General features: G+C 40.9%; 1 protein-coding gene across 4 annotated transcripts in view; it reads right to left on the bottom strand.

Moving 5' to 3' along the window:
• The window catches only part of LOC120768568 (inhibitor of growth protein 3-like), a 144,125-nt gene that overhangs the window by 81,463 nt on the left and 35,955 nt on the right, over positions 1–26,707 (bottom strand). Inside the window, exon 3 of one of the 4 annotated variants that reach the window (XM_040095315.1) lies at positions 8,255–8,281. The exons of the other annotated variants lie outside the window; for them this stretch is intronic. The gene's annotated coding sequence lies outside the window, so the exon portion shown is untranslated. The remainder of the gene's footprint in view (positions 1–8,254; positions 8,282–26,707) is intronic. 4 annotated transcript variants of the gene reach the window in all.

Here is a 26,707-nt window from a genome sequence, read left to right as displayed (position 1 = left end):
CATTCTCCGATTGGTATGCATGTAGTAAGACGACAAATCTTGTACATATCTCAGACTTATAGCGCTTGGTCGATTTGTGAAGATCCTATGATAAATCATGTAAGAGATTTAGGTAGGACTGGCGTTCTAAGCTGTCTAAGTAAAATTCCTGAAATTGTTTTCTGGGGGATGGTATTCTAACATATTCAGTTTTTTCTATAATTCAGATTCTCATAATATAGGTATATGAACATATTTAAAAATGAACTTTTTGTCAGTGTTAAAAACGAGGTTCTTAAGGTCTTAAAGTCCCCCCAACCAGACAATGGGTTGCCACATTCCTCAGATATCTTACAATTTGGGAAATCACAAAGTGGTGCAAATTGGAACGACACTTACATACATATCTACACCGAACACGCAAGGTAGATAACAAAAACAAAGTGAAATGAAAGGTGTATATGAAATAAGGAGGGAAAATAGGTTGTCCAAAAACAACTACAACTACAACAGCAAGCACCGAATGTCATCATCATCAACAGCGGCTGTACTAATGATTCCACAGCCCATGAGGGATCAGCGCGGAGATACATTACAACAACATAAATGCTGGCTGGCAATAAATGAGACGACAATAAGACCAACAAAAACGCAAACGGATGAAAGAACAACAACTAATATAAACTTACGTTAGAAAAACACGAACATCGAGCAGAAAGAGGAACGACCCTCCGGCAATGAGTTGTTGGCAGAGACGCTGTGGATGAAAGGTGATGAGGAAGGTCGTAGCCTGCTACGTTGGTTTGAATGCAAAGCCGTTAGAAAGGCAAATATAACTAAAAATATATGTATATAATATTAATATTAGTGTGTACAGATATATACATATGTATGTATGTATGTATGTACCAGGTATGCATATGAGAGAGCGCATGAACAAGCACGCACAGCGAGCAAATTGTTGAACTTTTTTTCTGCTTCTCAGTCCACCTTTTGCGGCCTTTTAACTGTTTCATTGTTGTAACTCATGCGGCAACGCTTCTTCTTTCCCCTTTCATGCAATCGTGTTTACGTGCGTTGGTGTTGTTGTTGTTGCGTGCCGACTTGTGCGTGCCAAGTGTGAATGTTATTAATTCTTTTTTTAAGCCTTAGCAATTTCTTGCCGTGTGTGTTCTGCTGCACGTGTTTATTTGGCCGTGCGTGCGTGTGTGTGTTTCTGTGTGCGTTGGAATGTGTTAAAGCACTGTAACTTGCAACAGATGCAACAAAATGTGTGACAAAATGTAAATGAGGCGTTGCAAGTGCAACAGCAGCGGCAACGGCAACCAAAATCGACACCCCTGTTCGTGGCGGCAGCGCAGAGCTCATGTCAAATTCAGAATGGCTGATTTAAATTCAAAAGCGAGCAAAAAATGCACGACGAAATGCAGAGATCTCAATTTGAAGTGAGTTTTTTTCGATTGATAAAAAACAAATTAAAAGAATGTTTTTCAGTCGAATGCAAATTCTTCGAAAACTTAACACAATTTCTATTTTTAATTTGGATTTTGCTTTCTGATCGGTGTTCATTCATCGGAATTTGAAAACATGTTTTTCTCGGTGTGAATAAGATTATTTTTAACGACAACTTTTATATTTTTGAAAGCTATAAAAATATAATTATTGTCTTTATACCTTATTTCGGAATCTATAAATGAGTTTGGTACTGAGATTTAAGGGGTTAGGGGCAGCTGGAATTTTCAAAACAACAATTTTTATTTTTGCATTTTCTTAAAGTATAATATTTTTGACATTCTCTTTGAAGATTTGAAGTAAATCCGTCAAATACTTTCTAGTTATTCGATAATTACCATTCCCGTCCTGCTGTATGGTGCAGAGTCGTAGACGATAACAATATCTGACGAGTCGACGTTACGAGATTTCTAGAGAAAGGTTCTGCGGAAGTCGCATTGCCAAAGGCGAATATCACATTCGATGGAACGATGAGTTATACGAGATATACGAAGCCTTGACATAGCGGATACGCTGGTCATGTCGTTTGAATGGATGAAAACACTCCAGCTCTGAGAGTATTCGACGCAGTATCCGCCGGGAGAAGCACAGCAAGACCTCAACTCCGTTGGAGAGATCAGATGAAGAAGGACTTGGCTACACTAGGTACCTCGAATTGGCGCCAAATTGCGAAAAGAAGAAATAATTGGCTGCTGTTAATTCGGCTATAACCACGTAGCGGTGTCTACGGCTGTAAAGAAGTTATTCGATAATTCGCAAAAGGTTCTCGAATGCACTGGAACTTTCGTGCAAAACCTCAAATGTGTTTACTAAACTGGTAGTTAAAAAAAAACGAAAAACTGGTGCCTGAACGAAGGAGTTTTTTAAATTTCGTTTTTTATAAACAATTAACTGTCAGGTTAGGTTAGATTTCTGCTCCGGAGTTCACACTAGGACGACTATAAACTGTGCTTTGTGAAGCCATACAAACAGAACTCCTGTGTTCAATAATATAAGTCAGCAATGCGCCTCATGGTCAATACAAAATTTTCCAGCCGTTTAATTTCTATTCCCAGTTTAGTGTGATGTCAGAAAGTATGAGCTCCCAAACGTTTAAGCCTTCATTTCGCAAACGCAGGAATAAATCTCGTCTTCTGCCATACAATTTCAACAGCTGGCGTCCGGAAATATTCTCAACTTAAAGTTAGAGCTCTTATAACTACGGAGAGGCAAGCCTACTTTGGACAAAGAGCTCACTGGATCTATTATGAACGATTTGGGGCCAAATTAATCATGCGATAGCACATAAATCAATGGTAGCCCAGTACCCCGTTCCTATTCTACTTACATATAGCGTGGCTAGGTTACCATTCCTGGTTCCGATTCCGCTGTGGACTGGCTCCTATACTAGTCTTGTTACTAATAGACTCGATGAAATTGACAACGAGATTAGGCATTCCCTAACGAGCCCTACACGCACGATTAGTGAGCTCAAGACTGGTATCGCCGGCCTGCTCTCAAAGTGGATTGTCACTGGTTTTAAGGAGGCTACACTCCGAAGCAATAAATTTAACGCTACCTTAACGGTAGAAACAACCTGACAATATAGCCTTCTACTAACCTTCCCCCCCAAAGTTTGGCCTATCCGTAAGGAGGACCGCTGTCCCTCTACTCCAACGGCATTTACCCACCCATATCTCTCTTGCAGGTATGTGGGCGGAGAAAAAGCCGCCAGAGTTTAGTTTGGCGACTTAATGATCAAAAAGATTCGTTATAAAGTCGTATGAGGATTTCCGAATGTTCAGACACATGCTCATTTAGAAATCCAGATTATCTGAGTCTCTCTTCTCCTATATCACATATGGTCACAAAGGTCCAGCACCCTGAACAATTCCAGAAGCTTGCTAGGAGCGAGGTGTTGTGATACCTGTCCCCGTAGATGGATCCAAGACCTTTATAGTTTCCGTTTCCATGTCGCAAAATCGGCAGTTGCACAAGAGGCTATGCTCATGTTGCACCAGTCTTTCTTGAGCCTTCTGAAGGTAAGTCAAGCGATGAAATTAAAAACCAAAGAAGCGAGCTACCAGAGTGCAAAACTGCAAAAGTCCTATGCAAAACGGAAGTACACAAAATGTCTATTGGTACGCGATAGAAGCGACTGTAAGAACATGATGGGAATACTAACTGGTCTCCTTCTGGTGGCGACACACGCCCGCAAGATGGGTCTGACAGATTAAGACTGCAGGAAATGCTTAGAGCCAGGCTAATGCCAGGGAAACAATGGAGCATCTCTTGTGCACTTGTCCCACATTGGCAAGAATACGCTGTAGGCATCTAGGCTCTCCACAGTATGATTCGCAGGAGGAGGTATCGACAGTGAAGCTACAGAGTCTGTTAAAATTCGCGTCAAGCGCAGGCATCCTACTCCTCTTGGACTTAGCAAGTCAACTTCATCTGGTATCACAAAGAACCAATCTGGTCTATGCGTAATTTATTTGACCTAATCTAATAGATGATCAAAGGTAGCCATCGAAAAACCAGTAAAAATTTTTGATTTTTGACAAAAATCACGGCTTCTCAGACAATCCTTCAAATGAGCTCATTTCTCCGAAACTAGTTGCCAAATAAACTGCAAATTTTCCGAAAATATTTCGAAAGATATGTACATTCAAGATTAAACAAGAAAATGTTGCCACTTTTAGCCAACTGGCCATTAATGGATCATGCGCTTTTCGGAGGAAGAATATTGACGGTGAGTTCAATTCACTGCTCAAGTACATACTCGTATGAAAAACTAGGTAAGCTAGTATGTACACGATTTTTTCCATTTCTTTGCGATGGCGAAGACTTGAGGCGTTACTTTAGTGCGGCAAAACTGTACGTGTGTCTGTAGTATAACGGGATGTGAGAGTTTGCCAGTTGTGAGGGAACCGCAACGAACTATGGTAAATGCTCAACTCAATCATTGTGTGGCTTGTAAAATGACGACCCTGAGGTGAGTTAAGAGGTATTGGCGTTGTCGACGGCAATTAAGGAAGTTATTAATTTCGTCACATTTCATGGCATTAGTACTGTTAGACAGTCGGTGTTATTGCTTGTAGTCCTATGTACACTTTGTATACAGTTATTTGCACAACTCACGACAGCAAGTGCCAAATGGTGGAAGTGCGAGGCTGAAGTAGCGCGAGGAAAGTATTATGTGGCAAGTAAATATAATACAAGTATGTAGGGTTGTAAGTGAGATTTCTTGGCGCTTCTTCTTAGAATGTTTGGTGAATGTTCATGCCCAGCGTTGGTGAACTTCCTCGATTATACATGCGGTTATATTTCATTTTAGTTGAGCTGTTATTATTTTATTGTTTGCTTGTAATTATTAATATTTGGCTTGGTTTTGATTACTTCTCTTGCGGGACAGACGTTTCTACAATTATTATTCTGCATTCTTTATAATGCTAAAGTAAAACCAAAAATGAACGCAAGGCATGAAAACCAATATAACATTTACAGTGAAGAAAAATTTCGCGAATGTGCGTGTGTATAAAAGAGGACAAAAACAACCGTAGCAAATGTGCTGAACGCCAAAACGTCAAACCAAATAAACAGGAAGCATGTAAAATCACTGTGGTGGTTCGAAAAGTCCTTAAAATTTTGATGTTCGACTTTTTACTTCGCCCAGTTGAGCCGCTAACATCTAAACGTCCATGAGTCCAGCTAATCCCCATACCGCCCAGATCCTTAATGTCCGAGTACATCGGGCATACTGCAATTATATGCACCCAGTCCTCTACCCCCGGCCCGCAAAAACAACCCGACTTACACTTATGTGCGAGTCCTCTGTAAAGTGGAAAGCTGTCAGCAGAGCGCCAAATCTAATTCTGACAAAATTGAAACATTTAGAACAGATTAGGCGTCAGTCAGTCCATGCAAGAGAGGACTTCTTCTCTCCCATGAAGTAATATTTTGCCCAGTGGTCCAATGGGAGATACATGAGGTGCGAGTAGGTTAGATTTAGCGGATTAAAGTCCCGCACTCCGGCTTTAGTTGCTTCCTCCTACTATAAAAAAAACTCGACTTATCAGATAAATGCCACTGATGCAAAAATGCATTCAGAGACCCATGCCCTGTAAGTAGAAAATACAGACTCAGACACAATCTGAAGTCTGGGTTACGCTCAACCAACCGAACATCCCGAATGTACTCATAAGCCACTCGGGCGTTAGGACTATCGTTCCAACGGTCTTGCCACTCTATCATCTAGAAGCTTCCGGCTCCCTCTAGATGCCCCTCTCTCTCCACATCATTATCGGAAATCCAGTCATTTCGTAACAATGACACTCTCCAGTCCCTTCTCAACTTGAATGCGAGATCACGCTGTATGACAATTATGTAGGTCAAGAGGAGGTGCATCTAACAGAGCCTGCATAGCATTCGTTGAGACGGTGCGACATACAGGCAAGCATCATATGACGCTGTATTGAGAGGAGCTTTTGGGATCCCAAGACTTTCGTGACTGCTTGTCACCACACAGCGGCTTTATAAGTGGCACAGGTCACAAACAGGCCACGATATATGATGTGAACTCAGCAAAATGTGTAGTATTTTGCCTATGGTTGCCTGCAGTCACTCCTTCACATTCGCCAGGTGTGAACCGTTCCCTGCACAGTCAGATCTACGTAAGTAATATCGACCCGTATAATCCATTAATGGCGAACTCTACCGACAACAGCTCTTCAAATTGAGGTGGAAACTTCGCCGAAAAACAACCGGAATTCGCGACTAGACAAGAGGCAATTATTTTCTGTCATGGCAACTCTCAGCCTCATGTTGCAAGACGTATGTATTTGGAAAACAGCGGCTGGGAACTTTTTTATTCTGACCAACAATTTGACGGTCGATGCAGAGCGCACTCAGTGGAATACGGTTCATATCAAAACAGGGTATGTTTTTCATAAATATATGATCAAATTTTGAAAAAAGAAAAATATGTACTACTGTGATTAAAAAGTAAGGTGAAGTGATCATCTTGGAGTGGTGCACTTTCTTCCGCGAGCTAAACAAAGAATATTATTTGAGCGTTATGCGTCCTTTGTTTCAAACTATTTGTCTCAAAAATTGGAACTATGGACGAAAAGCTCTTGGTTTCTTCACAACCATAATAAACCATGTCATACGGATATGATTCTTCGCGACTTTTTCGCCAAAAACTCGACTCATGACGTTCCGCAACCATTGTATTCGCCTGGTTTGGCTCCCTGAGACTTCTGGCTATTCAGAAAACTCAAAAGGTCGATGCGGAGACGTCTTTTTTGACACGATTAAAGATAAAAAAAAAGATGCGAAGAAAGTCTTGAACGCTATACCGCAAAAATACTATTCCGACTGTTTGGAGAACTGAAAAAAAATGTTAGCAAAATTGCCTTTTATCGAACGGGGCTTACTTTGAAGGGGGTGCAATTGATTTGAAAGAATAAATATAGAAATTACATTTTATAGACCTTATTTGCAAGATCTCGCCGAGCTTTTTGCCAAACAAATTGGTCTCCTCAAATTTTACCGCACTCATGCGTACATTCTTTACGAATCAGCTCCACAGCTAAACCGGCAAATCTTATGGTAAATACTTGCTGTAATGACGGCGCGGCATGCAGAATAACTACGTATTTTGTCAGCTTCATCAACAAAACATAAATAAAAGCAACAATAACAACAATGGAAAGGCATACCAAAAGCAAGAATAGCAAGCTAGGGAAGGAGGAGTGGGCAAGGCAAGAAATAACAAATGCCGGTAAGTAAACGACACCAGGCATGCAATGGGAATTACACACCTCAGAAGCGACGGTGGTGAGCTTAGCGCAACCAAGGCGCATTTCGCATCCAGCGAAGACACGTATTGTTTGCTTAGTTGGGAATGTGCGCAGGCAGTAAGCTCGGCCGTGGCGACTCCAAGTGGACTGCATGCGCCGCGGAGCACGCGTGTATCTAAGTGGATTTAAAAATACCTGCATATGTATGTACATATGTATATATTTGCAATAGTCAAGAGGCGAGTGCAAGCCGGGGACGAGTCGAAGCGAGTGTAAGGCAATGGTGGCAAGACCGCAGCTACCACTCCGCGAGTGAGTCAACAGCAGCAGCAACTGCAATGCCAGCAAAGTAAAAAAAAAAATAATAAAACTTGCCATGCAGCTCCGTGTGGCACAAAGAAACGTCCTCTACTGTTGCCTTGCTTTGGCGCTGCCCCGAACGTGGCGCTGCGGTGTGTTGCAAGCGGTTCTTCAAGTGGTTTGCATGAGATTCCGAGTTGCTTCCACTCGTGCGTATGCCGTTGTTATTGTTGTTTGCTGCAAAACGACACATACACGCACATACTCGTGTGTCTTCTTCGTTGATTTGTTGCTGTTTTGCTACCACTGGCACTTTAGCTGTTCGCATAAATAGCGCATTTATTTGCCAGCGTTGAGCTGTAATGTTGTCATAAACTAGTTTTCACACATTTCACACACACACACACATACATTCATTGCGGCTCTGCGCTCTCTGTCTACGCTCGCTTCCTTTCGCTCCTGCTTTCTTGAGTTCGAGCAGAAAATCTACTAACACACACACATACACACAGAGATTCACATTTCCACAGCCGGTCTTTCTCAGCCTTAGTTAGCTGTGCTCCACTTTAAGACCACTTTTCGTTGCTGCTGCTTCCCGAGACCCCGCAAATATTTGCTCATAGCGCTACACTCACTCACTTTTTCAGGATATAAAGCATAAATAAATTTCAGCTACGTACCGTTAAAAAGTAATGCCGCGAAATTGCCTGCAAAGATAAAAGAAAAGATGAGGGTACATTAAAATGTTTAAGCAATGAAATGTGAAGAGCTCTGCAGTTTAAAGCTACCACAAAAACACTACCGAAAATTAAACGAAAATTGCCACATTAAAAAACCTATAATATTTGTTGTGGTCCGGTTATGCCGGCGCACTTCGGCTTAAATAACATTCGACACAAATTTGTGAAAGCAAAAGAAATAAAAAAGAGAAAATGACGACTTTGGTTGCACCGAAGTCTGATACCCTCCATAGGTGCAAGTCGTCTCGCAAGAACTTGATTTTTTATCGCTCACTTTGTATGGCAGCTATGTGATACAGTAGCCCGATCAGAAAAATTTACTTGGATATTATAATGTTGCCTTGGATAATACTCCATTTCCAATTTCGTAAAGATATCTAGTCGAATAAAAAACTTCTCTATACAAGGCCATGTATTTGATAGTTCAGTTTGTATGACAGCTATGTATCGGGTGATTTTTTAAGAGCTTGATAACTTTTTTTAAAAAAAAAACGCATAAAATTTGCAAAATCTCATCGGTTCTTTATTTGAAACGTTAGATTGGTTCATGACATTTACTTTTTGAAGATAATTTCATTTAAATGTTGACCGCGGCTGCGTCTTAGGTGGTCCATTCGGAAAGTCCAATTTTGGGCAATTTTTCGAGCATTTCGGCCGGAATAGCCCGAATTTCTTCGAAATGTTGTCTTCCAAAGCTGGAATAGTTGCTGGCTTATTTCTGTAGACTTTAGACTTGACGTAGCCCCACAAAAAATAGTCTAAAGGCGTTAAATCGCATGATCTTGGTGGCCAACTTACGGGTCCATTTCTTGAGATGAATTGTTCTCCGAAGTTTTCCCTCAAAATGGCCATAGAATCGCGAGCTGTGTGGCATGTAGCGCCATCTTGTTGAAACCACATGTCAAGCAAGTTCAGTTCTTCCATTTTTGGCAACAAAAGTTTGTTAGCATCGAACGATAGCGATCGCCATTCACCGTAACGTTGCGTCCAACAGCATCTTTGAAAAAATACGGTCCAATGATTCCACCAGCGTACAAACCACACCAAACAGTGCATTTTCGGGATGCATGGGCAGTTCTTGAACGGCTTCTGGTTGCTCTTCACCCCAAATGCGGCAATTTTGCTTATTTACGTAGCCATTCAACCAGAAATGAGCCTCATCGCTGAACAAAATTTGTCGATAAAAAAGCGGATTTTCTGCGGACGTAAAGCGCGAAACACATTTCGAACCGAACACTGATTTTGGTAATAAAATTCAATGATTTGCAAGCGTTGCTCGTTAGTAAGTCTATTCATGATGAAATGTCAAAGCATACTGAGCATCTTTCTCTTTGACACCATGTCTGAAATCCCACGTGATCTGTCAAATACTAATGCATGAAAATCCTAACCTCAAAAAAATCACCCGATATATGCTATAGTGGTCCAATATCGGCGGTTCCGACAAATGAGCAGCCTCGTGAGGAGAAAAGGACGTCCAGAACTTAAGAGCCAAATCTCAAAAACTGTGGAACTAGTTCATATCACAGATATGATTAAATCGAGTCAGCTCGCCAGTTATTCGAACAGCTGATCAGTTATACGAACATATAAAATTTCACAGGAACTCAAACGTTTTCTTCTTCTTCTTTTTTATTGGCGTAGGTACCACTTACGCGGTTATACGCCGAATTAACAACAGCGCGCCAGACATTTCTTATTTTTGCTATTTGGCGCCAATTCGAGATACCAAGTGCAATCAGGTCTTCTCCACCCGATCTCTCCAACGGAGTGGAAGTCTTCATCTTCCTCTCCTTCCACTGGCGTTAACGGACTCTAAAATCTTTCAAAGCTGGAGTGTTCTCTTCCATCCGGACAAGTCAATGTCGCCGCATATCTCGTACAGCCCATCACCGGCTGCGGTACTCGCTGTTACCAACGCGTAAAGCGCCATAAATCTTCGGTAAAACTTTTCCATCGAACACTCCTGGAACCAATTCGTCAGATGATGTCTTTGTCCATGCCTCTGCCCTATAGCTAGGAAGGGAATGATGCGTTGTAGAGTTGGGTCTTTGTTCGTCGGGAGATGAGTTTACTTTTCGAGTGCCTACTCAGTCCAAAGTACCACCAGTTGGAAAGAGTGATTGTGCGTTGCGTTTCAAGGCTGGTGTTACAAGTTTCGTACAGGCTGGACTTACAAAAGCGAGTGAAACCTGAAAATGAAATCTGTTAGCGCCGTTATACCACGTAGCCACCTAAGTGCATGTGTGTTGGTGAATAGAAAGGACCTCACGCGGCGCAAATATTTCGCGGTTAACAGTACTAACTATAATAAAATTTTGGATTTTTTGAAAAATTTGGAAGAATTGTCATCAAACATATTATAAAATCTGTATCTGCAAATTAATTTCCTGAGGTTTAGATGCCGAAGGTCAACGTTGTTTTTTTTTTTTTTAACTGACGGTTCTGTTAATCTAAATATGTAATTCTATCAAATTTTGTTCAAAATCTCGAAATAGGACTGCATTCAGCCACTTAGGTAATGTGACTTCACTATGTTAGACTCTTTTCTGTGCCAAGTCATTACTATGTATAGCAGTTTCGCCGTAAGCGATGTGAAAACAGGGTCGAAAAACACCCAATCCTATGTCAAGCTGAAAAGACCGCAGAAGGGGAATACTCGAGTAGAGCTTGTTGTGTACGTCCGTAGCAGTGAAGATGGGGCCATCTCTCACGATGAATGGAATGAGCCCGGATTACCGCTCTTAGGTGCGAGAGCACCGGATGCCTCCACGGTTTGCACAAATTGATACGAGTGTGTCGGCGAACGGTCACCAGCTTTTTATAAATTGGCGACAACCAGGGGCAAGTACGGAAGGGAGCAAGAATCTATACGGTGGTAGTGCCTGGCTTCCAGCCGAACCCTACACCCACGAAAATCGAGATTTTGAGTTACTGCAATCTTCTACTCAACCGCGACTCGAGGGTTATTAGGCAGGAGAGTTTAAATGGCTTATTAAATCGACAAGCGGTGATACATGGAAGCTCTCGCTCCTTTTATCGACGCGCAAGGGGCCATAAACAATGGGTAAGGCGGATGACCCTACCTCTAGTCGTGTGGTAACAAAGTATATACTATTTACTATTGAGAGGATAAAGCTATTTAACCACTGTATTTTATATTTTTCAACGTCAATCAGTAACCTCAAAATAACAGTTTATGTTCCTTCAGTTCGGTGATAACCGCAATTACGATCAGCGCCATTACAAGTTCCTCAAATCGCTAGCTATCAGTACGTGAGGAAAAGGCAGGGAAATATTATTGGTAACATACAAGTTGATTGAATGACGGTTTTAAATTGGGCAGAACCCATCTGGCCGCTTCTTTTATGAGGCAAATGAAAAGGCTTCAAATATTCTAGAACACCGGGTTTCGGATTATCAAAATATGCCTTACAAGAGCGTCGACAAATGACCGCAAACAGCTTTTGTTTTAATGTTTTCGTATTATAGAAATCAGCCTTGTAGAAGAAACGTCTTCTATATACACCTAGAGATCATCCCTGTTATGCCGAAGAGACTTGAAGCGGACCACATTTCAACAGAATATAGCCATTCACAGAGGCACTGTTATAAACATCTACGACTCTTTTTCCGAGAATGGCATTCTGTGGCACCGATTGCAGATGAGGAGACAGAGTTGTCTCGAGAAATCAGAGTGATACTTAAACATACTATAATAGTATTTACGACGTTATGGGAAATAAAATTCCATAGAAGTATATACTTCTTTAGCTGAACCTTTTCGATATGAAAGCTTTCCGTTCTCCAAGTCTAAGGCTCCAACTACAGCAACATTCGATCGCAAATGCAAAAGATAAAGTGAACTATAATATGATAATCCATATTGGTTCAAAGAATTCAAGACAATGCAAGAAAAATAGAAGAAGAGGATACACTTAAGACTAAATGACTAACCGCAAACGCTTTGAGAGTCGAGCGACAAACGAAAGTATGGAAGCAAAGCAACCGCTGCACATAGCACATCGGTACATACTTATGTCTACATATATATGTACATACAGTTACAGTCTTAAAACTATGAACCGTAAGTAATTTGAAACACTTAGTGAAGAATTGGGTATATGAAGGAGAATACAGCTGTAATATGGTAGAAGAGGTTGTGGAAAACATAAGAACACCCATAGAGAATTCAGAGTAAATGCGTTACGTTAAATATTCTTCGTCGTCGAAATAGAGGTCTCTCATCCGATGCTGTTTTATTATTTTCTTTGGGAGTATTTTTTTAAGTGGCGGGTCCCATACCCTACGCACAACTCTGACGAGGGATGCTGCGCCTTCCCACTTTAGCTCACCTGCCGGAGCTTCAAACGAATGTTTTTTTGGATAATACAGATAATACTTGTTTTCTTCTTTTCTTTGGGGGTATCTTTTTACGTTGCGGGTCCCAAATCCTACGTACAACTTTGACGAGGGGTGCTTCGCCTTCCCACTTTAGCTCGCCTTCAAACGAATGTTTGTTGGCTACCCAGATAATACTTGGTCTAAGACCGGAAATCGTAAGCTGCTTGAGCCATATTTAAAAGAATCGTTTGTGGCCACTCCTAAGTGAACTTCAACACATGGCTCCATTCTCCTTTCTGGACATGGTTCCAGCCTCCCTTAGTATTATAAGTCTATTCCATATATCTTATAAACGAAGTCACGCTAATAGCTACTACTGTCATCAAAAAATGAGGTGAGGTTATTATGGTGTTGTGCTGCACTATGAAGCCCTCGCCAGACCAAACTGTCAACCAAGAATATTATTTGAGCGTTATGCGTCGTTGGCTTTCAATAATTCCTCTGAAACGGTTGGAATTATGTGCGAACAACTCTTGGTTGCTTTATCACGATAATTCACCATGTCATAAGGCAAAGGTTCTTTGAGACTTTTTTCACAAAAACTCAACTCATATCGTTTCGCCATCTGATTTGGCTCCGTGTGATTTTTAACTATTCAGCGAACTCTAAAGAACAAAGCAGGCGCCATTTTGACTTGATCGAGCATATAAAAACCCGAATTGAAGAAGGTCTTGAAGGCTATGCTGGAAAAAGACTAAAACGTTTTGTTTGAAATATTTCGGAAATTTTATTTTTTCTTCTATTTCTTTTATTCTACGAATATGACCGCAATCGTACAGGCAGTAAAAGATTAAGAAACGTCCAACTTGTAGCTCTTGATACGACAAAACAACTAGTATGATTCGTTACCCGATTACGAGACGATGAAGAAAAATAACGAAAATAAAAACATATGAACATTCCGAAAGGTAATAAGAAAGTCAAGAGCCAACAACAGGAAAGTTTACTGGCGGGAGCAACAGAAGGAAAAGAAGCAACATAAATATGAGATAGTCGTGTGTCTGTATGCATACAAGAACAACAAGTCACCTACTTGTAGAGATCGGGCCCAGCTCTACAGCAGCAAGCTAGTGAGTTGTAACACACTGGTGAGTTCTACACTGCACTATTGGGAATTGCGGCTGCAGCCGCGCTCTAAGCGCATATGTGGTTGTGGTGCCAACCAAAGCCAAAGCCAAAACGCTCACAACTCTCTGCACTTTAAGCAATCGCTGATCAGATCAGCCGGTCGCAGCAGCAAGTAAACTCGATTGACGGGGCTATTAACGTCCAACGTACATATGAAACAAGATATTTTTTCGAACAGAGCTTTGCTGTAGCCACCGCACTGCCATCAACGCCAAGCAGCCAGCTCGTGCAACTTTCTGCATTTGCGCTTGTACGCTGTCCACACACAGGCAGGCACTCCTCCAATGAGGCGGACCCTTTAAGAAGACAATCAAATGAATGGCGGCAGTCCCCTCAGTGCAGGCGGAGGCAGGGTGGTCGTTACTATTCGGGTCATATTTAGTGCTGCAGTGGCGAGGCGAGCTTAAATGCACGAAGAGGTACTCAAAGCCCGAGGCGGCGGCGACGAACGACACATGCTTTTACCGGCCATATAGCATTTCGGCATTCTTACGTGTGAGTAATGTGTGGTTAATGTCTGTTCACGGCTCCAGGTGATCGCAGCGCGGACACATACACAGCACTACACACACACACACACTCAGTGGCAGCGTGTACGGCAAAAAAGGGTGGCCAGGTGCGAAGAAAATTGTTTGGGGTACAACAGCACGTTGATTTGCCGAGTGTGTGTTTGCACGCTTGCGGCGATGTGGTGCTTGTAGTTCATTTAAGTGACTGTTATTTACGTGGGTACAGCGTTTTACTTAAAGTGTTTCCACTAAGTATACGTACGGCGATTGTACGAGCGTAAGCATACGCTCGCATAAATATACAGCATGCAATTTAATATGTCGCTACATACACTCCCGCTCACATGCAAGTCGCATGTTCGTTGGTATGTAATTAAGTGGCGGTGAGCGGTCGTGAGGCCGAAACCCGAAGCTGCACCAGAAGAAGTTATCAGCGTGTGTGTGAGTGTGTGGCAAGCATGTGGAGTGCGCGGCAATGTCAAGAGAAATAATTAACGTTTTAATTACATTTTATAGTCGAACGTCTGTCAGGCGTAATTATTATTTGTATCACACTTTAGAAAATGCTTTAGAGAATGGCGCAGCCGCAGCAGTTTACCGGTGATTCCTCAAAGCCTTCAGCATATACAATATATATGCGGTATGTATGGCTGTTGGGGCGCCCCGTCCACAGGCACTAAACATTATTGCATACTCGGCTGAGCGCTTGTTTTACGAGCGGTGGCAGTGCGCAAATTATGTCAGCGAGTGAAGCGCAAATTAAGTGCTCATTTACATGTCATGTTCCCAAAAAAAAATAAAAATAAAAAAAGGAACTATTTGTTTCTCAGGCATCATTAAGCTGAAGAAATCATATATACCATATACTCATATAAGTAATGATTTAATTAGCACTACTTAAAAATTCCCTTTAATTTCATTTACAATTTGTCTTTGATACTTCAAAGCTTTAGACGAGGGTAGATAGTTTTTGAAACCAAAACAAGAAAAAACGTTAACTTCGGTTACACCGAAGCTAAATACCCTTCACAGGTGCATTTCTGTTAGTAACTATGTGTTCAGTTTGTATGGAAGCTATATGCTATAGTCAACCGATCTGATCAATTTCTTCGGAGATTACATTGTTGCTTTAGGAAATAATACATACCAAATTTCGTGAATATATCTTGTCAAATGTGAAAGTTTTCCATACAAGCATTTGATTCCGATCGTTCAGTTTGTATGGCAGCTATATGTTATAATGGTCCGATATCGGCCGTTCCGACAAATGAGCAGCTTCTTGAAGAGAAAATGACGTTTGCAAAATTGCAAAACGATATCTTAAAAACTGAGGGACTAGTTCGTATATATACGGACAAACAGACAGAGGGACAGACAGACGGGCATGGCTAAATCAACTCAGCTCGACATACTGATCATTTATACATATATTTACTTTATAGGGTCTCCGACGATTCCTGCTGGGTGTTACGAACTTCGTGACAAACTTAATATGCCCTGTTCAGGGTATATAAATCATAATAGGATGAAAGCCATTGGAAACAAAAGATATAATAGCAAAAATCAAAGGAAAACATAATTCAAAAGCGAAAGAACATTCTTTGGCATTTACTTTTTAAAGATTATCTCTTTCTAATGTTGGCCGCAGCTATATCTCAGATGGTCCAACCGTTGAGTCCAATTTCCGATGACTCGTTCGAGCATTTCGACCGGTAACAAGCGAGTGGCAAGTGTGATGTTTTGCTCCAAGGCCTGAATCGAAGCGGGAATGTGCGTATAGACCTAAGACTTTACATATTCCCACATGAAAAAGTCTAACTCTGTGATATCACACGATTTTGGTGGCCCAACGACGGGCGCAAAACGTGAAATTTCTGCTCACCAAAGTGTTCTCTCAATAAATCCATTGATTGATGCGATATGCGGGAAGTGGCACCGTCTTGTTCAAATCAAATGTCGCCGTAATCACGAGCTTCAATTTCAGGCATCAAATAGTCGGTTGTCATGGCGCGATAACGGTCGCCATTGACGGTTATGTTCTCATGCCTTCGTCCCACAAGCCACACCAAACCGTCTGGTCTTCAGGTGGCTCTTTGTCCCAAATGCGGCAATTTTGTTGTTTACATACCTATTGAGTCAGAAATGGACTTCATCACTCGGTCACTTCGGTCGAATAGTATCCAATAATAAATGTTGGGTCTCAAGATGGGTGATGGTTTTGTGAATAGTACGCTCAGTAGACTGATTATGTTGACCATAAGTTGAGTTAGTGCAAACTTACTTTTTTATGTCACAAACATACTGAATTCTGAGCTTCGAAATAAGTGTATGGGCTCGTTCCTATTATTTCTGTCTCCAGTGTATATTGTGGTTTCACCGACACTAAAATCTATACCCTCACTCTGTCAAGAACCCCTCGACCCATATTTGTGACTCTTTTGCTATACACAAAAGTTCACAGTTACTAGGAATATCACTATATCTTGGAATCTATTTATGGTGAAATAGATTCACTAAGAGTTCAAGACGTTTTTTCACTACCTTCGATGAAACCCTAAGGTACTTCAGTGATTTCAAAGCAGCTTGGCTATCTGCATATATATATAAACATATTCCTTGTTGTGAGTCAGTATTTGTCTAAACCAGAAGACTTTCTCTAATTGCTGTGATCTAATTGCACATATGTATGTGTTTTTCTAAAAAAAAAGTAACCAGTTAAAGATCTACAATGAACTCAGAATAGACAGAGAAGTTTTGAAGTACAATTTTGAGAAATAAAACTACAATAAATTGAAATTTCGAGGCAATATTTTAAAGCACTTAAAACTTTTAAATTAGTTTCCCAGATACACATTCATACATTAGAGTGGATCGATTTACAGGAGAACAGGAAAACGGAATCAGAAAATAAGTCATTATTTATTTTCATTGTCATTTTTAAGTAGATGAGGACAATTTTTTCAAATTATTTGTTTTAACCTTTTTATTGAAGGCCTTATAACGGTAAAAAAAACGTTCAGTAATTAGTTGTATGGGAGATACAGTAACCTACAAACGTATGGAAAGCGAGTGTTGATTTTCGAAAATTGATTGTTCAAGACTATTTTAATGGAATATAGTACGGAAAATTTGCAGAAAATAGTTTAGGAAACAGACCTCAAACTAAAAAGTAGTAAAAATTTACAAGAAAAATAGGGAACTAGAGATAACGCGGTAGAGTAAGGTCTCCAGAGGGCAATCAGTGTTCCCGAAGAGATTAAAATTATCAGAGAAGTGTAGAGATAACCGACTGTTTCAGCGCGAATTATTCAGCAGAGCCTTTACATCAATGTTTCTGAGCAATTTAAGGGTCAGCCGTCATGAGAGGAGTCAAAGTAAGTGCACACAAAGCACCATCCTTGACATAGATGAGTGGGATAGGGATGAGGTGATCAAAGACAAAGGGATAAATATCCATACCAACGCACCCAAACTGGATAATCGAATGATAGGTAATGTTTTTACACAAAAATTGGATATCAGAGTCGCCATTCGACTACCAGATCACTGCGGTGACTTCCAAGCGGAGATCACAGCAATTAAAGAAAGTTCGAGGTGAAAATGTCTTAGTGTGAGGTTGTTTTAGCTACAGTGGTCTAAAAAATCTGCTATTGGTTAAAGGCAAAAAAACAGAAGAGTCCCTCTTACAGATGCTGAATACCAATTTTTGCTTTATATACCAGCAGCACAGTGACTTCAGATCTCCCACTATGGCCTGCCCAAAGCTTTGACTTATGTCCCAATGTGAGCATTTATGGCAATATTTGGATGATAAGCCCCACGAATCTTCTTGTTGTTCCTATAAATGAGAAATTTTCAATAGATTGAAGGATTCCTGGAAAACCCCACAATTGAGGCTTCGAAGTTTGTAGACAGCATGCCTCGAAGTCTATTGATAGAGACTAGCGGACACTATTTATAATTACCAAAAGATGAGCTTTCTCCTAAATACAGCTGGCTCGAAACGATTTTAGATAGATAGATAGTTTTTTAAGCTAAGTTGGTCAGAATAATACCTAGAAAATTTCCTTAATATGAGATATTTGACAAAAAAGTAAAAATGGTAAAAAAAAAATTTCATACGAGAACTCAATTTTGATCGGTCAGTTTTTTTTCAAAACGACACTACAAAAGTAGACCGATAGGGACAGCAAACAACGCCACATTTTTCTCGTTCTTTTGACATTTCTCTTCAGTCAGGTTTGCCATTTCATCATGGAAGATATACGATCCAACGAGTCGAAATTATTAAAATATACTACCGAAATTTGAAGTCAGTGGCCTCAACTTTAAGAGCGATACGTCCATTTTATGGTTGTTATAATCGTCTTGTCAAATCAACAACTGAGCGCCCAGTGGAAAAATTTGAATCCACAGGCACAGTATAAAATGTTCCCGTGCCAGTGAAACAAAGAAGAGCTTATTGCTGCCACTAGTGCATCAATTAAAGAAGACCCAAATCAGTCTCTCACACGTCGTTATCAAGCGGTTCTCATATCTGTGGTGCCGTTATGACGAATTTTACGAAAAGATCTTGGCCTACATTCTTACAAGATCAAATTGACGCAATAACTGAAGTCGTTCAACTACCGGAATCGTCGTATGTTCGTGAATTGGACCATTGCATCGCTACATTATCGGCCGATTTATGCTTGAAAACCGTCGAAAATTGGGTTCAGCGTCTGGACTTCTGCAAGCGTGCCCGTGGTGACCGTGCAAAAGAAATCGAGTTCCATACATAATGGCGTTGATAGTACTTTCACAGGAATAAAGAATTTCATTGATATCCCAAAGGTGCTCCGATATTTTCTTCAATTTGTTACTAACTTAGTGGCAAACTGTATATACAGGGTCCAGCACTCGAAGTGTAACTGAGCCCAAACACCTTAATGTGAATTAGGTTTTTGTTTATCGCACCATCACTCGTTACAATGATACTGGTAGCATCGCAAAACGCCATAGAGGTGGTCATCAAAAGACGGAAGTTCGGAAAGTGAAGAAGCGACTTGAGCGAAATCCACGACGAAGTGCCAATCAAATGGCTAAAGAACTGAAAATATCCGACCGCAACATCCGCCGCATATTGAAAAATAAGCTCAAGGTCAAGCCTTACAAGTTCCAAAAGGCCCATGATCTCATACCGAAGCAGCAACAAGTAGGACTTGAAAGAGCGAAGCAGTTACTTCGCTTAGCCGAAAGCGGTCAAATTCCGAATATTGTGTTTTCTGACGAAAAAATTTTTCCAATCAATCTCAAAACGATAGAGTTTACTTGACCGACCGTCCATACGAGAATTTAAGTCATCGGTTGTCCACCAGGAGGCAGCACCCGCCACAAATAATGGTTTGGGCCGCTGTCACCGCAGATGGGCGCTCTCCAATTGTTTTCATCGAGCCTGGTGAAAGTAAATGCCACATATTATCGGGAAAGTGTTCTGGAGGCTGCTTTGAAGCCGTGGGCAAACAAACATTTCGGTCGCAAACCATGGACGTTTCAACAAGACTCAGCACCGTCTCACAAAGCGCGAGTGAACCAAGAATGGCTGAAAAACCACGTTCCGAACTTCATGAGGACCACACAATGGCTTTCGAATTCACCAGATGCGAATCCAATGGATTATGCTCTCTAGGCCATTTTGGAGAGCAAGGTTCGAAGTAAAAAATACACCAGTCTCGAGATGCTGAAGAAAGCCTTTGTCCATGAGTGGGCCACAATACCGGCAAGTCACCTTCGGGCAGCTTGCGATTCGTTTTTTGACCGTAGAAAGGTCATAGTTAAAGCAAAAGGTGGTCATATCGAGCAAAAGTGAATTGGTCCTGAATTTATGATTATCTTCACACATTTTGTACTACCTTCAAATAAACAAAAATAATTTTTCAAATCGAATTTAGCATTTTTTAATTGGTTACACTTCGAGTGCCGGACCCTGTACATATTGAGTGTATAAAAAACGACCCGCTCTAATATGCATATACCTAAGTCTACAGTCATCAGAGTCCTACACATGTGTTTATGTGTTAGTGCGCCTAAATTTCAAAAGTTTTCAGAGTTTCTTTTAGTTTTCCGAGCATTTTCTTTGAATTTTGGAAACTAAAGCCTTTAAAATATGCTGGAATTTATGGGCAAATTGTGTCTAACCGAAACTGAAAAGTCACTTGATTTCCTATTGCAATAAAATTTGTATTGAATTCAAGTCAATTGTGGCCGCAACGATGTGTGTTATGTGCGTTTGTGTGTGTGCAATTGTTATATGATTGTTAAGTGCGAATACATGTAGATTTGTGTGCATGCATGTGTGTATGTATTTTTATACTGTATTATACAGTTATTGAACACTTAATAGCACTCGACATTTTAATTGAGCTGACAGCGCCACTTGTGGGGCCAGCAGCAGCACACACACACCCACACTTGCCTGCATGAATATACACTTGCAAGCGGTAAGCTTTCATGTGGGCAAGCATGTGCTTATGGGTGTGTTGTGTGTGTCTGCGCATAAGTGGCGAAGCTGTAGTTAAAGCCTGGACAAACAATGTACTCATTTTTGTTTTTGCATTGTGTTTTCTTGTTTTTTTGTTGTTTTTCGTTTCATTATTGTCAGCACTGCGGCCAACAGACAATGCAAGGAGGCGTGCTAATGGGGTAATGGAGACGCGTAGAGACGTAGGAAGAAACTTCCAAACATTGAAACCTTAAAAATTCTGTTGAAAACTTTCAAGTGGCGGGATAAAAGTTTTGTGAAGAATAAATACGAAACAACACAAAAGCCAGAAAAACAATACAAGCGACAATTCAGACAGCTGAACAATTGGAACACGCTGTGTACGGTGTTCGGCTGGAAGTTTGTGTGCAGCAATGCTGTTGCTGTTGTTGGCGGTTGGGTTGGCTTTTCTTCTGTGCCTTCTGGTGTAGACAGACATGTGCCTTTGTGTGCATGCATGTAGGTGTGCGCTCGATTCTCTAAATTCCACGATTTACGACCCAAAAACTGATAACTCTAATGGTAAGCTCTTTAAAGTGAAATTACAACAAAAACTCAAAAGCCGAATGTGAAATCAAAAAGAAAGCAGGAATTTACAAAAAGAAGAAAAAAAAGCTTAAGAGCCCATACTATTAGGTACGGGAAAAGCGCGCCCAAACAACATGTAGCACATTGCATTACAACAAAAACATACAACTCGCTCTTCACTTGAAAGACTCGCACACTTCACGACGCAAGCAAACGTGGAAACAACAACAAACCGCTGCAATACACGAATACCAATAAAACAAAGTTTTATGGTGAGTTTTCTGGTGAACGAGCGCGTGTGCGGGGAGGTGCGGCGGTCTTATGGTAGACAAGAGCAGCTGACAACATAGACAGATAATGCATTTTCGGCTATCCGAAGATTTAGTGTGCATTTTCATAAATATCGGGTGATTTTTTAAGAGCTTGATAACTTTTTTTTAAAAAAAAAACGCATAAAATTTGCAAAATCTCATCGGTTCTTTATTTGAAACGTTAGATTGGTTCATGACATTTACTTTTGAAGATAATTTCATTTAAATGTTGACCGCGGCTGCGTCTTAGGTGGTCCATTCGGAAAGTCCAATTTTGGGCAACTTTTTCGAGCATTTCGGCCGGAATAGCCCGAATTTCTTCGGAAATGTTGTCTTCCAAAGCTGGAATAGTTGCTGGCTTATTTCTGTAGACTTTAGACTTGACGTAGCCCCACAAAAAATAGTCTTAAGGCGTTAAATCGCATGATCTTGGTGGCCAACTTACGGGTCCATTTCTTGAGATGAATTGTTCTCCGAAGTTTTCCCTCAAAATGGCCATAGAATCGCGAGCTGTGTGGCATGTAGCGCCATCTTGTTGAAACCACATGAGTCAACATTTAAATGAAATTATCTTCAAAAAGTAAATGTCATGAACCAATCTAACGTTTCAAATAAAGAACCGATGAGATTTTGCAAATTTTATGCGTTTTTTTTTAAAAAAAGTTATCAAGCTCTTAAAAAATCACCCGATATAATACGGTACATTTTGAAGATAATTTAGCCATGTCCTAGACTTGCAACATGTTGCACAGCAGTACGATAGTTTTGTTAACCCAACAGTTTGTCTATTTCGGCCATTGGTACGCGCTTAAGGTCGTTTCGATACTAAGCCAAAAGAGTATTCAGCAGCGCTCACATAACGGTGTATCTCAGGAATATAATACATATATGTGACCTGGTCTACGAAAAGGGAGCTAACGTGCGAAAGAAGTTATGACTTTTTGGATTCTATCACGTGAAAAAGCATCTCATCTTCCATCCGAATCAACCAAAAAGTGAAAATTGATTTTTTGACACCTAAGCCCCCTTTCCGTAGACCAGGTCACATATAGTATGTTAAAACTCTGAAAATGATTCTCTCTAAAAATATATCAGAGAAAATCCATAACTTCGACTTTTTCACAGTCGGGTCTACCTAATCGGAACGGACCCAAATTTGATTTAATCCGGCCAAGGACTGTCAACTCAGCAGAGTTTTGCCGCTACAACCACAACATCATCTCCCAGCTTCCACAGGACGACGTTGCAAATTGTGCAAAATTATTGCCAAAATAATGGTTCTCTTGGCGCGACTCATCACGCGCTATGTCTCGGTCGCCATAATAGTACATCAGAGTCGATAATTCGAGCAATCATGGATCGATTTTGCACCACTACTCAACTCTAGTGGATAATATATCGAAGAAGACCGGAATGAGTACATTCACCATCGCGTGCCCAAACACTTTATGGCAGATTTGGCGGAAGGATCTTGGTTTGCGGGTTTGCGAAATCTAACTCGTGCAAGAAACTCAGCCGGACGACCATCAAGCGCGTCGCATATTCAGTAAATTACCACAAAACGAGATCTTCGTTCAGCGATGAAGCTAACTTTTGGTCCGGACATTATTTCGCATTATATTTTTTGCGGAGTTATGTGAATTTCACACAAGTGAGGAAAGCATACTGACTGTCATTCACGTGGGATTGGCCATAAACGATTATCTTCCATCTGGCTCAAGTAACACACCACAAACGGTCTTAGACTAAGTATCCTCTGGGTAGCAAAAAAAAATCCATTTGAAGGCGAGCTAAAGTGAGAATACGAATCATCGCTCCCAAGGACTGTGTGCTGAGTGTGGGACCCGCCACGTAAAACACACCCCCCACGAAAAAAAGCAGCCTCGGATGGGAGAAAAATCGAACTGCAAAGTTGAATAGAGAGGGCACAATCTTCTACAAGAGTGTACAACTGCTGCCGTAGGTCAATGATATTGAAAACGTTGGCCCTAACCCCGAAGTCTTCTCCAGGTTGAACAAAGAAGCGAAGTAAATGGGTCTGGTAGCGAACAAGGGCAAGACGAAATATCTCCTGCCATCAAACTAACAGTCGCTGCATTCGCGACTAGGCTCCCACTTCACTGTTGACAGTCATAACTTCGTAGTCTTAGATAATTTTGTCTATTTTGAAACCAGCATTAAAACCAACAAAATCCTCGAAATCCAACGCGGAATAACTCTTGCCCACAGATGGTACTTCGGACTGAGTAAGCAATGGAAAAGTAAAGTCCTAAATTTCATTGACATAGTTCAGTGAACTAACGGACAGCAGTTACGCTGGCTAGGGCATGTCATTCGAATGGATAAAACACTCCATTTCTGAGAGTATTCGACGCAGTACCCGCCGTGGGAAGCAGAGGAAGAGAAAGACATCAACTTTGTTGGAAAGACTAGGTGGAGAGTGACCTGGCTAAACTTTGCGCGCTGTTGTAAACTCGGCTATAACCGCGTAAGCGGTGTCTACGCCAAAACAGAAGAAGTTGCCACACAAGCCTACTGTCTAAAATCAAGTTGTTGTGTGGAAAGCTATTCGGTGTTATCAGTATTAGAATATATTTGGAGCGCCATTCGCTAAATTATTTGAAAGTTTCGACGTCAGATTCATAAACCCAAGTCTCGTCACCAGTAATGATGTAATGGGTTCCTTAGATTTGCAGCCAAGTATCCCTTTTGCGTACTATACTCGACTAATTTTTTGCAAAAGATGCGTACCAAAATACCGTACGTGTCTAACTTTGCCACCCTTCGTACCCAAAACAAAAGCCAAAATGTGGTGAGCCGATCCTTAGGAAACATTTAAATGCTCTGACATCTATCTGATTCCAATACAAAGATTTTTAAGCACTGCTTCTTTAAAGTATTCGATGTTATCGTCATTGAAAGATGGGCAACTCGCATTTGGCGAGTTTTCGATTAATTCACAAACTTCACGGGATGTTTTGTGTCACTCAAGTACTTATGTTTGGGATAAAGTAATAAAGTATACTTCCCGAAACCTTTCGGCAACATTTTTAGTGATTCGCGTAGCCAAGAGAGAAACTTTTCGTGTCGTCAACAAACAGCTGCCGAGCACTTACTAATTGACATATGGAGATCAAACTTCACACGAACATAAAAAAGGTTGTACTAATCTAGAAAAAAAGTCGATTTACAACAAAACACATATACCGCAACTCTATACCGTAGGCATATGCACTCGTACATATCATATGTTGAGCCGTTTCATGGTCGAATAAAAAATTTTAAAATTTGCTATTATAAAGTATTTATGATTGTTTCACGGTAATATTAACTGCATAAATGTTAAATCTATAATTTCGATTCATATATGAATCATTTTGCGAATGTAAGTGTGCATTTTAAAGTGTAAAACCACCTGTCAGTTTGCATGAAATCACTCTTAACAACCGCCAATGTAGGCTTAATGCTGGGAAAACTGTAAATACCAACTGATTCATCAACAGATGTTACGAGTGCGGTATAATAACAAAAACAAAAACAACAAAAAACACCGCCCGGTGTATAAATTCCAAGCGCACAGCTGGACATTAACCGATCAAATGTCTTTAGAAAACGAGGACAAAGCGATAAAAATAAGCCATATGCTCACAAGCGACATAAATTCTGATTAAAAAATGTTCTCTATAAATTTCGTATTAATGATGAACAGCAGATTCAATAAAAATTAACACCACAAAAACAACAATAATAACTATAATAATGATTGGAGGTAAATTGTAGTTTCATTCCACCATTCACATAATTATCGCTTTACAGCTGGCGACCGCCGTAGCTGAGGGCTTCAATAAAGACTGTTTTGCTCCAATACAAGTATAATTAGGGTAAATATTTTTCCAGAAAACTCGGAGAGTATGTTATTCTTGATATAGAAAGCTTATAATCAGGTCTATTGGACGTTAGTTGTACGAAAAAGACGAGACTCCGGTTAAATAAGTTCAATTCTATTCATGTTCTTTAGAAATACCTCGACTCCCATCGACATGTCCGGTAATCTACGGACTACACCAACAGTAGCACTTAATGCCATTCTACATAGAGCATCTGTGGGCATTGCCGGCTGGTGTATTGCTGCGAAGTGCGCTCAATGGCTCAAGGAAGCTGTATGAAGGGGTTCGAGCAAGGGCATACTCAAATTCTCTCCTCCTTCAACTGCATTCCTGAAAACTTGGAACACTACGTCGCAAAGGCCACCCAAGACGGCTTTTATTCTGCTCACATACCGATCATAATCTCGTGGATGGAAAGGAGAAGATTATGATGGGATGAATAGGAGAAGAGACAGAGTAAGCATTTCATGGCCTGCTGTAGTGTTTTTTAGGCAGAAGGGGCTGCTATTAAGATAGTAGTAGACGGAGTGCAGCTTCTTTCAGAGAGTTGAGCATTTACTCTGACAACATAGCGGCTATACTAGCGCTGAGCTCGCTGATTGTTCGCTTGAAGCTAGTCGAGGATTGTTTGTTTTCCCTAGAAATATCACTCAACTCGTTCAGGGTTGGAGCACCCTTGCGCCGCTCACATCGAAATGGAACCGAGTTGGATCTCCACTGGCGTCTTGCGTTCTAGCACTGGACCAATGGATGTCGCCAACTGTTGATCGACGTCCCGCATCTGTGAGACAGCAAAATCCTTTTGGCCTAGGGTAGAGCTTCTTACTGAATTTTGTTCAAAAGCTTTGCAGCGGTAAGGTTAAAAACCTTGACAGATGTTAGTTCTCAAAGTTGTACCGAGAAGAGTAAAGTGGAAACAACCAGGCCTTTTCTCCGCCAAATGTTCAACGTTTGGAAGACAGAGACTGAAACATCTCTGCAGTCTTATCTTCGGCGAACCAGAAAACATAGACGATACTGATATTAGCCGTATCAACAAACTTGTGATGGGCTCAAAGCTCTTTGATGATGAGTCAAAGTACCACAAGGGATCGACTTTATAAGCT

The sequence above is a fragment of the Bactrocera tryoni genome, chromosome 2 (genome assembly GCF_016617805.1).
Source record: "Bactrocera tryoni isolate S06 chromosome 2, CSIRO_BtryS06_freeze2, whole genome shotgun sequence".
NCBI lineage: Eukaryota > Metazoa > Arthropoda > Insecta > Diptera > Tephritidae > Bactrocera > Bactrocera tryoni.
Note: the sequence above shows the minus strand (reverse complement) of the source record. Positions and strands in the feature narration are given on the sequence as shown.